General features: G+C 45.3%; 1 long non-coding RNA gene across 7 annotated transcripts in view; it reads right to left on the reverse strand.

Moving 5' to 3' along the window:
* Positions 1-1,945: 1,945 nt before the first annotated feature.
* Positions 1,946-12,355, reverse strand: part of LOC120850036 — a 75,019-nt gene continuing 64,609 nt past the window's right edge. For 6 of the 7 annotated variants that reach the window (XR_006078130.1, XR_006078131.1, XR_005718053.3 and 3 more), the window contains one exon: positions 10,644-10,883. This is a non-coding gene — a long non-coding RNA (uncharacterized LOC120850036). Of the gene's footprint in view, positions 2,153-10,643; positions 10,884-12,355 lie in introns of those variants that run through there. The other variant, XR_005718055.3, reaches the window with a different exon arrangement.

Consider the following 12,355-nt stretch of genomic DNA (forward strand, 5'->3'; position numbering starts at 1 on the left):
AGAGAGACCTAGGTGCGGGCACGAGTCAAGTAAAATCTCGCGTCGTTCTGTCCTCATTTGGAGTAGCACACTCATTAATCACTTTCCTGATATATCGTAGAATTGAAAGAGAGCCACTTTTAAGGCAGTTGGTTGTAACACAAAGGCAAAGGGTTGCAAACTGAAGGTTAAAAAGTTTCCTTTTGTGAGTACACATTTAAATTGTCGACGTACTGTACCCAGGTTGTCATCAGATCTCTCGTTCTTCTCTTCGTACGTTATTTGCAGCAGTGGCGGCACCGGCAGACTGCAGACAGAGGGCAGGTGGTGTAACTTATCACTGGCATCAGTGTTTTCCTGCCGGCTGAAGATGTGAGATGCCATATCCCCCCCCCCCCTTGCAGGAAAGAGGCACTCGTGGATGGAGCAGGTGGTCCTCCTAAACAAGCAAATAATTGTCATTCAAGACACTTCAAACCTTCAAACGCTATACACCCCTAATGAAAATTCCATCAAGGTAAGTAAATTGGGACACTGACTGCCAGTCAGCAGCCTTGGTGGAACGTGCCCTGATGGTCCATCAGATGACGTCTGACTGCCACTGATGGAACGTCCCAAATTACGTATGTGGTGGTCTTTGATGGAACATACTGTGGTGGTCTTTGATGGAACGTATTGTGGTGGTCTCTGATGGAACGTATTGTGGTGGTGTTTGATGGAACATATTTGATGGAAGGTGTGATTGTGATCACTGCTGAGCTGATAGGATAGGCTAACCAGATTGCAGCGTTGCCAGAGAAACTATTACATACTTTCGACTGCCATAGAATCACTGCAAGTTAACTTCAAGGAGAACTGCCAATAAAATGACAAGTAAAATGCAAAATCAACCCTGTTGTATCTTTATTAGGTCACAGAAAACGCCTGCCTTGAGCGATGCTCGATCTGAAAAGGTAAAACAAACAGCACGGTTAGAATAAATTAAGTTAAAGCAAGTGGTAACTGCAATGGTGGAACTGAAAATGGTGATTTGGAGCTCTTGTAGCTAGCAAAAACTGGTTTTGGGGCAGACATTCTCACTTTTGGAGCAAACATTTTACCAATGTTATAGCGTCATTTCCAATGCAGAAGTTCAAAAATGCTATAACAACTTGGAACCTAATGCCGGTGCTGAGGGTTTCTCAGCAATGGTGACAGCTGCTCGTATTGAATTCGAACAAGGGAATAAGTGTGCACCCGTCCCAAGTAGCACGGGGAGCCCGGCCGAAGGATGGCCATATCCCCATGGCCGAGCCTATTTTCATCGGCCATTGCCCGGCCAAAGAGGTCGGTGCCGACCTCGTTATGGTCCCTCGGCATAAGAAAGGCCCACCTGCCCGGGCTTTGGGAGGGCCGGGCCCCATGGCCGAGCACCCCTGGCTCAAGCATCGGCTGGGCACCAATGGCCGGGCACCGGCAGAAGACTAAGGGCCAAGGGCGGTATTGGGTCGGCCACCGAGCTGGCATGGTGGCATTGGCAGAACACCAGTGGCCGAGGGCGGATTTGGGTCGGCCACCAACCTGAAATCGTGGCACCGGCAGAACACCAGTGGCCGAGGGTGGATTTGGGTCGGCCACCAAGATGATATCGTGGCACCGGCAAAACACCAGCTGCCAAGGGCGGATTTGGGTCGGCCACCGAGATGATATCGTGGCACCGGCAGAACACCAGTGGCCGAGGGCGGATTTGGGTCGGCCACCGAGATGATATCGATGGCACTGGCAAAACACCAGTGGCCGAGGGCGGATTTGGGTCGGCCACCGAGATGATATCGATGGCACTGGCAAAACACCAGTGGCCGAGGGCGGTTTTGGGTCGGCCACCGAGATGATATCGATGGCACTGGCAAAACACCAGTGGCCGAGGGCGGATTTGGGTCGGCCACCGAGATGATATCGTGGCACTGGCAAGACACCAGTGGCCGAGGGCGGATTTGGGTCGGCCACCTACCTGAAATCCTGGCACCAGCAGGACCCCAATGGCCGATGGCGGCTTTGGGTCGGCCACCGAGATGATATCGTGGCACCGGCAGGACGCCAGTGGCCGAGGGTGGCTTTGGGTCGGCCACCGACCTGGGATCCTGGCACCGGCAGAACACCAGTGGCCGAGGGCGGTTTTGGGTTGGTCACCAACCTGAGATTGTGGTACCAGCAGAACGCCATTGGCCGAGGGCGGCTTTCGGTCGGCCGCCGAATTGACAGTGTGGCACCGGCAGGATGCCAGTGGCCGGCAATGGCATTGGGTTGACAGCCAAGCTGGTATGGTGTCCATAGAAAAAACTTGGCAAAGATGGTTAGCCCAATGACTCTCACTAGAGGCCACGCTCAAGGTCTGTTCATACTTGCAAGACGCAGTGGTTGCGTGACTGCATTTTGGTCACCGAGAGACGGTGATGATCGCAAAAGCGACTGGTTTGGAGTTGAAACCGCTCGCTTTTGCGACAAAAAAGCAGTCGCGCGACCACCAGATTTTGGAAGTGTGAATGCGCCTTTAGGGACTCCACTCCCCGATTGTCTTGTGGCACCGCCAGAAGATTGAGTGAGACCGCTCTGCCATGAACCGCTTCAACATTTCTGGACGACGGAAAGCTGTCCTTGAAATTCTAAGTAAAGCTCCAAATAATTTGAATACAATAATTTGAATCCATAAGATGGCCTAAGTGTTGTTACTCTGGAGCATAGCTTATTTAGTGTCGCTCATGTTCCCCTAACCAGTGGATTGCAGGTTGCCTGTTGGCCTATTCAATTTCTTGTCATGCAGCTGGCCTCCTCTGTTTGGGGGGGGGGGGGGGCTACAGAAACACACCCTAATTCATGGCAGGAGCCAACAAAAATATGTAAATTTATTTCAAGTGAAAAATAAACAAGTGAACAGGGAATCCTATTTGGCAAGTACACATTAACAGTAAGCAAAGGACGGATATGTAATACTCTTTCAAGGAGCAATGACAGTCAAACTTCAGGGAATAACATTACCTAGCATTCCTTCATGTGTGCTTTGTTGAAAGTGATGAGATCTGATCATTTTGTTTCACACACTTGCTTCTGTTCTGTTGGGAATATGTGGAAGAGCGTCCTCCGGTACAAGCCCGTGCCATTGACTGCACTACGGTGCTATTTGGTAACCGGATGTGCCTATATGCATTTTTCTCATGAGCACATGCCGTTGGCATTAGATCCTACAAGAATGACGTCACCCTCAGCAGCTCCTGCCATCTAAACACAGTAAATGTTTAAAGTTGGAAAGATTGCTTGCCCCGATTTCCAGCAACCAGGACCCTGGTTAGGAGCAAGAGTATAGGGCTAGACACATCTTTCGTTAGTCTTGCCTGGCAATAGGTTGTTCGAAAACACCATGAACTGTGCTGTCGAAGGCCGAAGCTGCTTTGTCCTGACCCTAGTTGACCTAAACCCGTTGTCACATCAAGAGAAATGTTTGCACATTATTCAGGAACTATGTTTTGTAGGTATGTGTGTACAGTCAAACCCGACTATATTGAACCCGTTTACTTGGAATTATTTCTTATATTGAAAAACTTTTGTGCACAGTAATGTTACAGCGATAATATATATCAACAATTACGGTTACATTGAACAAAAATAGCAGCCACTACCGATACATCGAACTGCCAAGAGTGCCGTTTTGCTCTGCAAGCTTGCTTTCCCCCAATGTTTGCGGCCGCATTGGGGGAAAGCCAGCTTGAAGAGCACGCTGGCTTCTTTTTTGTGGGCGGACGCATTGACTTAACACCTCTAAGAAAGAAGGCCGTAGCGCTCCGAGTGGTTACATCACAATGTCGGAGAAGGAAGGCCATGGTGCAACTACATAAAAAAAAAATATCACATCGTCGTGAAAAACATTTTTCTTGTCAAGCGGCACGGTGGGGTTTGTGCGCGTTTATCCGACATTAATATGTCTTAAAAGTGCTGTCTTGTACAATTTATTATATATATATAATATAAATGTAATATATAATGTGCTACCAAGGTTGAAAGTACCAATTTTATATTCATGATTACCCCTATAACCGCGGGACTATGTGCAGTCCCGCAGCTCCCCACAACTTTCGAATGAACCAGTTCGGTGAGACATTTTCATCTTCCCTCCAACGGCTCCGATTCTGGTAAATGTATGTTGTGTGCGAGCTGCAGACTGTCTGAAAAGGAACGCTGGGACTTTCAGAAGGGAAGAGAATGGAAAAAAATCAAGTCATCGCCGCGGGGAGCGCACACGAGCAAGAGATGGGCCGACAACGTTAAGCCTCCCACACTGCTCCGCTGCTCTCGTGTGAGGTTCTTTTGATCCTTGTTCCCGACGTTTTTCTGTCGTCACCGCAGTCTCGGGTAGTTTTTGTGTTCGCTTGATACTACGGCATTTAAGTGGATTCGCGGAACAAGTCCTGCTACTGTTTGAGTGACGTGTGTGGAAACTAGCCAACAATGACACTGGTTGATTATCGATAGACCTCTCGAGATCTCGACTAAGAGGGACTTCTTGGAGCTTGTCTTCAAATGTTTTCGTGCCAGATATTGTGGGACATATGGATACGATCGACAGGTGAGAAACAACTGATTTACGGGCTTTCTTGGTCATGTGGGACGCAAGTAAGTGCTGCAGTCTTTCTTTTAAAATTTTGTGATGGAGTGGAATTTTGTTCTTTGTCGCTATCCGTGTACAGTGGCGTCGACATTTGTAAATATGCGTTGTAACATTCTAGTTTTCACTGGAAGGTGAATGACAAGTTTGTGCGATCATACAAAATGCATTTTTTGTGGTTTCGTGTTTGCTGATACTAATGTCATTTTATTGCCTTTACCGCATTTATACCAGGACCTTAACTGTATTACGGCAATAGTATTATTGTATACAAAAGAAGTTATATTTTGTTTACATGATTGTAAGTGACCCTTCTCTAGCTGTGTCCACGTTGACTATGTCCACCTGATCTTTAACTGATCTGTTTTGCTGTGTCCACTCACTGCGTGTCTCACAATTTTGTTGAAGCGTTTCTGTATAAATTATGCATTCCTACAACAATTGCGTGACTCAATGTTTTCAACTTAAAACAATCACTTTGTATAGGCGTCTTATACGCATACTTCGTGCCATTTTGTACCGATTATTTAGCGATGTAATGCTTTGCCCGTGAAATACAATGTTTTCTAGACCCATTGTTATGGGCAGCTTTCATTTTAGCTAACAAATCACGCTTATGTGACTAAAACCGCGTTACAACAATCGACCCACGCGCGTTGCCTTCACTTCGACGTGCGCCCCCGATGGCCTTCATTTGCGACGTCACGGGAGGAGCGCTACGGCCTTCTCTTCTGGGAGGTGTTGGTCGACCGCCCGGAACAAAAAAAAAAAAATCTCTTTTGCGCAGGGAGCAGGGGGAGGGCGCCCCATGGTTCCTCTTCCCACTCCGTCCACAAAAGAGAATACTGCCTTTTCTTCCGAGAAGGTTGAGGCGGCCGCCCGGAAAAAAAAAAGCCAGCTTGCTCTGCTAGCTGGCTTTCCCCCAACGCAGCTGCCTGCCTTAGGGGAAAGCCAACTTGCAAAGCGAAACGGAAGCTCTGCAGGTGCTACTGCTCGGACGTGCTCCGTGCTCTCGGCATAGTTCGGCCCTAATGTGCGAATATAGAAGGCAGCGGCCTCAATTTCGGAGTCCATCGATAGCGTAGAAAAATATTGTTATTGTGGATGCAATGAAGAAAAAGCAGCAGAAGATGCAAGACTATTTCATTGTGTAATATTTCAGCAGAAAGTGGATTTTTGAGAGTCAAATTCATTAATACTTCTAATTGAATAACCCGCTATATGGAACTGGCAGACGTTTTCTTGCGAGTTTGATGTAAACGAGTTTGACGTATAGTGGATTTTGAGTTCAAAACGAATTTAAAGTGAATATTTTTTTCTGTTGAATAGTTTTGAATTTAATATTGTTATAGTTTTTACAAGCCTTCCACTACTGTACGATACTTAAATAGAAACCCTGCAGGTTGCTGCCGAGATTTCACTTGTACTCTCCTAAGTCCTTATTTTAATACGTACCTCATATTTATAAACTGCGGCATCTGAACAAGAAATTTGTTGCAGATATTCTAGTCAAGAGGATTTTTAAATCTGCTCGTTATATGCAAATATTTTGTATTCAATATAAAGTATGAAAAAAAAAGGAGCATGAATGATGAACGTATGTTCTCAAGGCCTCTTTTGCCTAACCCAGACATTGTTTCTCAAAAATAATGAACTTCTAATTGCAAGTTTTAGAATGTGTCCAAATTTGTGCGTTTCAAAGAAATGGCATCGTCGTAATGCGCCAATCCAGACAAGGTCTAGGCTTGGCACATGCGCACTGGTGACGACGCTATTTTTGCCTCCGCAAGGCTTTTGGGTACTCTAGCCTATAATTGCCTAAAACTATTACTTAAGGTATTCACATCAAACTTGATCACATCAGTCATGCTCGTGAATGCAAGTGACAACCTAGCTTTTCATAATCTACACCTTTTTGTGTCTAGAAATTTAGTTTTTTATCCAAAAGTGTTTTTTGTATTCCTTCATACACAAACTCATCTCTGTTACGTCACAGTGCGGTGGTGGCGCTTCGGGCACAATTCCGGTCTGGGGCTGTAGGCGGAAGTCCCCGTGCGAGACGTGTATTCCTGCGTTGTTTTGAAAGGAACCTGACAAAAACCCGCTTTCTCGTCAAAACATCACGACTGGGGCTGTACTAAAAGAGTCTAGAAAGGTTTGAAGGTTAGTTTTCATGTGCTCGGTTCGTCCGAGAACGTGGATATGTGCCGTGAAAAGGGAAAACCAGATGCCGTCGGACCACATCTGCTTGGGCGGGAAGCACTTCGGGTTGAATTCACGAATACTGGTGGTCATCAATTTATTCTTTTGTTCCCACATGAATGCCAAAAAACCGTCATGTTGTACCGACCATTGTATAATGACTATGTTCAGTGCGTCTTCAAGTTCAAACGGCCGCCTGATCATTCGAACTATCGTATGCTGTCTCAGACAATTCTGCTTGTCTGCTCTTTTAGAAGACACCGGCCCGAACATCAAATGTTGATGCCGTACTTGCGATAAGAAGTAAGTGCAGCCCTCAAAAGACTTAAATTTGAAACTTGGTAAGCAGGCTTCATGTAAACAGTAGATACAAAAAGATGTTCATCATTGTTACCAGTGGCCATCACCAACTTGTTATGCCTAATTCACTTGGTCCGATTCTGCTTGCGATTTTCAGTATCGGCGTCGACCATCTCAGCTACGGTTCACGCTGTTGCAGCCCGAGTGACTTCGCGACTGAAAATTGCAAGCGAAATCTCATCATGCGAATCAGGCTTTAGCGTACATTCTGCGGCGTCCACGCGGAATGAATCGCCGCATGCCACATTATTCACGCGAAGTTTTGCGGTGTAACGAGCCTCGGTAATCTCCCTGAGGCCGCTCAAGTAGTCAGGCATCGCAAAAACGACGTAGAATCACCAATTCGAACGCCAAAAAGGGCAGGGGGACTCACACCGACAACGACAACATCGCATTCCAATGGTTTGTTTATGGGCGACGGCGAGCTTCTCGCCCACACTCCATCGCGCATGCGCGGCGCCAGTGGCGCTACAGTTCGTAAATATGAACTGGTGTAAACTATAATTTAGGGAATGACATATAAAATATCAAGCAAATAAAAAAATGTCAACCATTTACCTACTACTCAGTTTCATCTGAAATGACCCAATACCATGGTGTTAAGAGAGTTCAGCCTTCAGTTGTGTGGTGTAAACATCAGCCAGTGTGCAACGGTATTACAAATACCAGAGTCACCACTTGCGCGAAGGCATGATGTTGCTCCAATGACACTGCCTAGCTTTCTGCTTCTTCGTCCATTTATCATTTTCTTTTTAGACACAGCCTGCTATTGTTTTACCCTCGCCATGCCCGCCATCAATTGGGGCATAAAATTCATAATGTTTCCTGTTCATATGTTCGTTATACCTTACAATACAACACAGACCATGCTACAGGCCACACAAGTCAACTCAATGTAGTGACCTCGGAGAGAGGCGCTGTGATGCGTTGTCACTTGATGCGCTAAGTTGCCCGAGACAGCTGGCAACGGCCGCTACAATCCATTGCACTTACAAACGGAGTATAGTGACTTCTAGATAAATTATTTGAATCATTTTGTCAACTCCCTACATGCACTAAAATACTACTTCGAGAAATTAGCACAGTTGAGAGCAACCAACCAAGCACAGCACCCCGAGGACTGATGCACCACAAAGTTCAGTTTCCATAGGCACTACCAGACACATCACAGATAAAAAAAAAATATAAATAAAAAAACATTTTTTTGTATGATGCTTTGTGGTGCCTGGGAGATAATGCGACCAACTATGGCCACTGTGGATACGGTGCTCGAGTAACCACTAGTTGTTGAGACACAGCACCTCCAACAGAAATTGACTGCAACAGACTCGGCAAAACCGTTATTTCTTTATTTTAAGACAATAGAATACAACAGGTCTTGGTGGTGGATTCTGAATTACATGTTTCTAAGTGTTCAATAACGAAAATGAAAAAAAAAAATTGAGGATGACAATATCTTTGAATTCTCACAAAAAAATTGTTTGACTTTTTCTATATTTAAAAAAACTTCTGAGCATGCATAAAAATATTTACGTTTCGGGAAGTTTTATTACCCTGTGGAGCTCGAAGATATGTTAATGCGCAATTGGGAAAATCATATTTCCACCTCCTCAGACGCAATTTATTTTAACAAAAACATTGTAGGTCTTTTTGTAAAAGTAGGTCTATTCCATTGCAAAGACATATTTTGCTAGCTCCTATAAAATCTTAATTGAAAACAAAAAATAGGCACGACATTATTGTCCTATCTTAACATGTTGCCCCATTTGTTTTTATCGCCTTCCTTGTTTCTGTTAGACTCTACACATTGGCCGGTTCCCCAATAGACAACTTCCATAAAGCCCTGCATGCAACACGGCGCGCGTTGCACTCTGGGAACTAGTTGGCCAGGGAGGCGGGTGCACGGTTTCGGTTTCGATCGACACGTCGACAAGAGATTGTTTTCTGGTCCCGAGTGCGTCATTTGTGGTCTCTAAACTAACCTAAATGGTCAGACCTCGAAGCTTTCGCACAAGCCCGAGATGTATTGCTAGTCTTAACACATACTTGTTGTATTTTTGTACTTGAGCCTTCCTGTTAGCGTTCCAATCGAGGTATGTGGACGAGCCAGTGCCGGGAGTCTCGACGCTGCGAAGCTCGGGTGCTCGGGGATCTTGCTTGTGTACGAATCAACAAGCTGTAGCAAACAATAAGTATGCATATATCGAGCTCGCGCCTTTACATTAGTGTTGTTGATCAGGAAGTTTGTTTGCTTCGTGCGTCCATAGACGAAATATTTCTTTTTGCAATTACTGTTTTTCTTAATGTGCCTGAGTACGCGAGGTCAAAACTCGGAGGTGCCTTTGAAAAGCTCAATTTTAACACACTTCTTATATCTCTTATCTTTACTGACCCGCAGCACTGCACGAAGTGAAGTATCCACCCGCTTGCATTCCTCTAATATTCAACATCGCGTATGCGCATAAAGTTATCCTGCAATCATATAGGCAAATTCGCGCATAAGAATGCAAAAGTCGAGCACTTGTGTGAAGAATGTCGCACCGTTCGCCGGAAGTGCGTCAGACGGGCATGAACCCCCATGCGCACCGCATTGAGGTTCATGCCCGTCCGGCGCACGGTGCGACATTCTTCAGACAAGTGCTGGAAAGAATTCAAAGCGCATTTGATGGTTGCTAATGGCCATAATATTTGTTATGTGTTTGCTTTCTTTTTGCCTGAGTATGCGGAGATAATTTCAGACACACCGTTCCCGGCATAGATCTCGGGCGTCAGTAAAAACTCGTCCAAAAAGGCTTAGCGAGGAGTAGTGGACGCTTGTTAGGGCCTCCGTCGTAGATAGCCGATCTCAGTGTTTGCGGAAAGTTAATCTTCTATCAGCATAAAATTCTAGTGGGAGATATATGATGACACGAGGAAGACATCATAGTAACGTTTGTGCAGTAGTGAGGTTGAATTTATGGCGTTTCCTTAAAAGTTCATGCGTAAACGCTGGCCTCAACTTTGATGCCCCATGAGGATGCGGCTTGCTTTTCGCCCAATGAAGTAACAAGAAGCGGACGTTTGGCAAACAAAATGCGTGTAAGGCTCCAGACGAACAAGTTTCAGTTGCAGTTCACTGGTACTAGACGGGATTACTGACATTGAGCTCAAAGATGCACTCGTCGGGTGAGGTGACTAAGCTACGACTTACTACGTTCGTATACGCACGCACAATATCCGGTGTTTCGGGAACCAAGGAAAGTGCCCCGATTTTCCTTTTATATCGCTCGAGAATGCTTAGAGTATTGTACATTCGTGAAAAGTCAGATAATCGAAAACGTAAGCAGCGCGTTCGGTCGCGGCGTGATAGCATGAGATGAAGCTGCTCAGTCGAAACCGAAACTGAGTGGCCAACTAGTTCCCAGAGTGCACTGCGTGGTATTTTGCCGCGATGGGGCGCGTCGGTTTTGGGAGAAGTCCATTCCCCATTCTTGGGTCAGGCTCTGTTGATGCACTGTTTAGTTAAATTAAACTATTATTGCTACATGAAAGTTTTATGAGTCTGTGCTTTGTCGGACACATGTCTATATTTCCTGTTTACAGTGTAACAGTTACACTTGCGGCTCACCCGGACCGTGTCGCTTGCTCCAGTGCCGCTACAAGTCATGCCTTCATAGTGCCTTGTTTGGAAGACTTCAATGTCATGGGTGCCTTGCGACCACGGCTTCTAGAAAAAAAAAAAAAAAAACACACAATTAATTGCCTGCACGCAGAACACCAAAGAAAAAAAATCAAACCTCTGGGTATCTAATGCCTGTCAAGAATATCAATGTAACCTGTGCTTTAGTGCACATTCTATATACTCTGTGCATTAGTTGTAATATGGGGAAGAGAGCAGATGCTGTACAGAGATGTTGTCCACCTAAAGTAGGTTTAAAGTATGTCCCTTACATCTATCACTTGCTTCATGCAGTTAAGCATGTTATGTACGAACCAAGATTGAATATGATATTCAGTCAATTTCCGTGCAAACGACATAAACAATCACGTGCCTCTGTCAAGTGGCAAATTTGAATGCAAGCTCTGCTAGGTACATATATATGTCTCGTCTGGTTGAAATTAATCACAGGAGCTCACTCTTAAGAGACATTGCACAATTTCAGGTTGTCCGAGCCACGCAGCTTGCTCCACCTTACGTATCATTGCGCAGCATGTTAGTAACATGACAGCCTCCTTGTCAACGCTAAAGTCATTTTCCTCGTTTGAGGTTTTTTGGCAATGCTTATTCCACAGCCTACAGCCCTAAAACTTGAATCTCTATCATATTGAGGGCTATATCACTCAGCTTGCATCCACCCCTTCTACAGGCTGCAACCACAGAGGCATAACATAAACAGATCCAGTCCCTATAACACCAAAAAATATTGAACGGTTCCAATTGCATTGCTGCATCAATAGACCCATTTTCTGAAAGTCCACACAAGGCACACTAGATCTTGTAAAGAGGTACAGTAGCACAGCCAAAAATAATTTACGTCCCCACTCACCCCTCCCAATATTAATTAGCACAGTACGCTGTGTAATAATACGCTACTTTCCACTTACAGTATGGGTGCATGTTCTGGTGTAAGTCATCGCACCAGTAATAGGCAAAATGAAATTGCCCATAAAACTGCATATCGAGTGGAACCTTGATTATGCATTTCCAGTTTATTCAACGTCCTGCATTTTACTATAATTTAGCGCAGGTTTCTCAAAGTGCTGTAATTATTGTCGTTTTGGGTAATACGACTCCGGGTTCATTATTTGACACTTTCGCGCGTTCCCATAAATGTTGTATAATGAATGTTCCACTGCATACGGTCTAAACTTCCAAGGGGGAGGGGGGGGTACTGAAGTTTCATGAGTAAAGCACTGCGGATGCGCCAAATGCCCAAGAACTACCCACGGTTATGCCCAGTGAACTGGCAGGTGCGGATAAAAATAAATTAGATTTGGCGGATTGTGAATTGGATGCAGATGTCATGGGCTACAGGCGCGGATATCCGTGGGTCCGGATCTATATTTTTGTCGAGGGGGCTCTCAAGCGTGAGTTATCGCAGAGCGAAGGGAATAAGTGAGTAATTCTACAAAGTGCATTATGGAATGTTTGGCAGGAAAAAAATTACTCTCTCAGAAAAGGAGTGCCAATTTGGGAGA

The sequence above is a fragment of the Ixodes scapularis genome, unplaced genomic scaffold, assembly GCF_016920785.2.
Source record: "Ixodes scapularis isolate PalLabHiFi unplaced genomic scaffold, ASM1692078v2 PGA_scaffold3__209_contigs__length_174095766, whole genome shotgun sequence".
Taxonomy (NCBI): Eukaryota; Metazoa; Arthropoda; class Arachnida; order Ixodida; family Ixodidae; genus Ixodes; species Ixodes scapularis.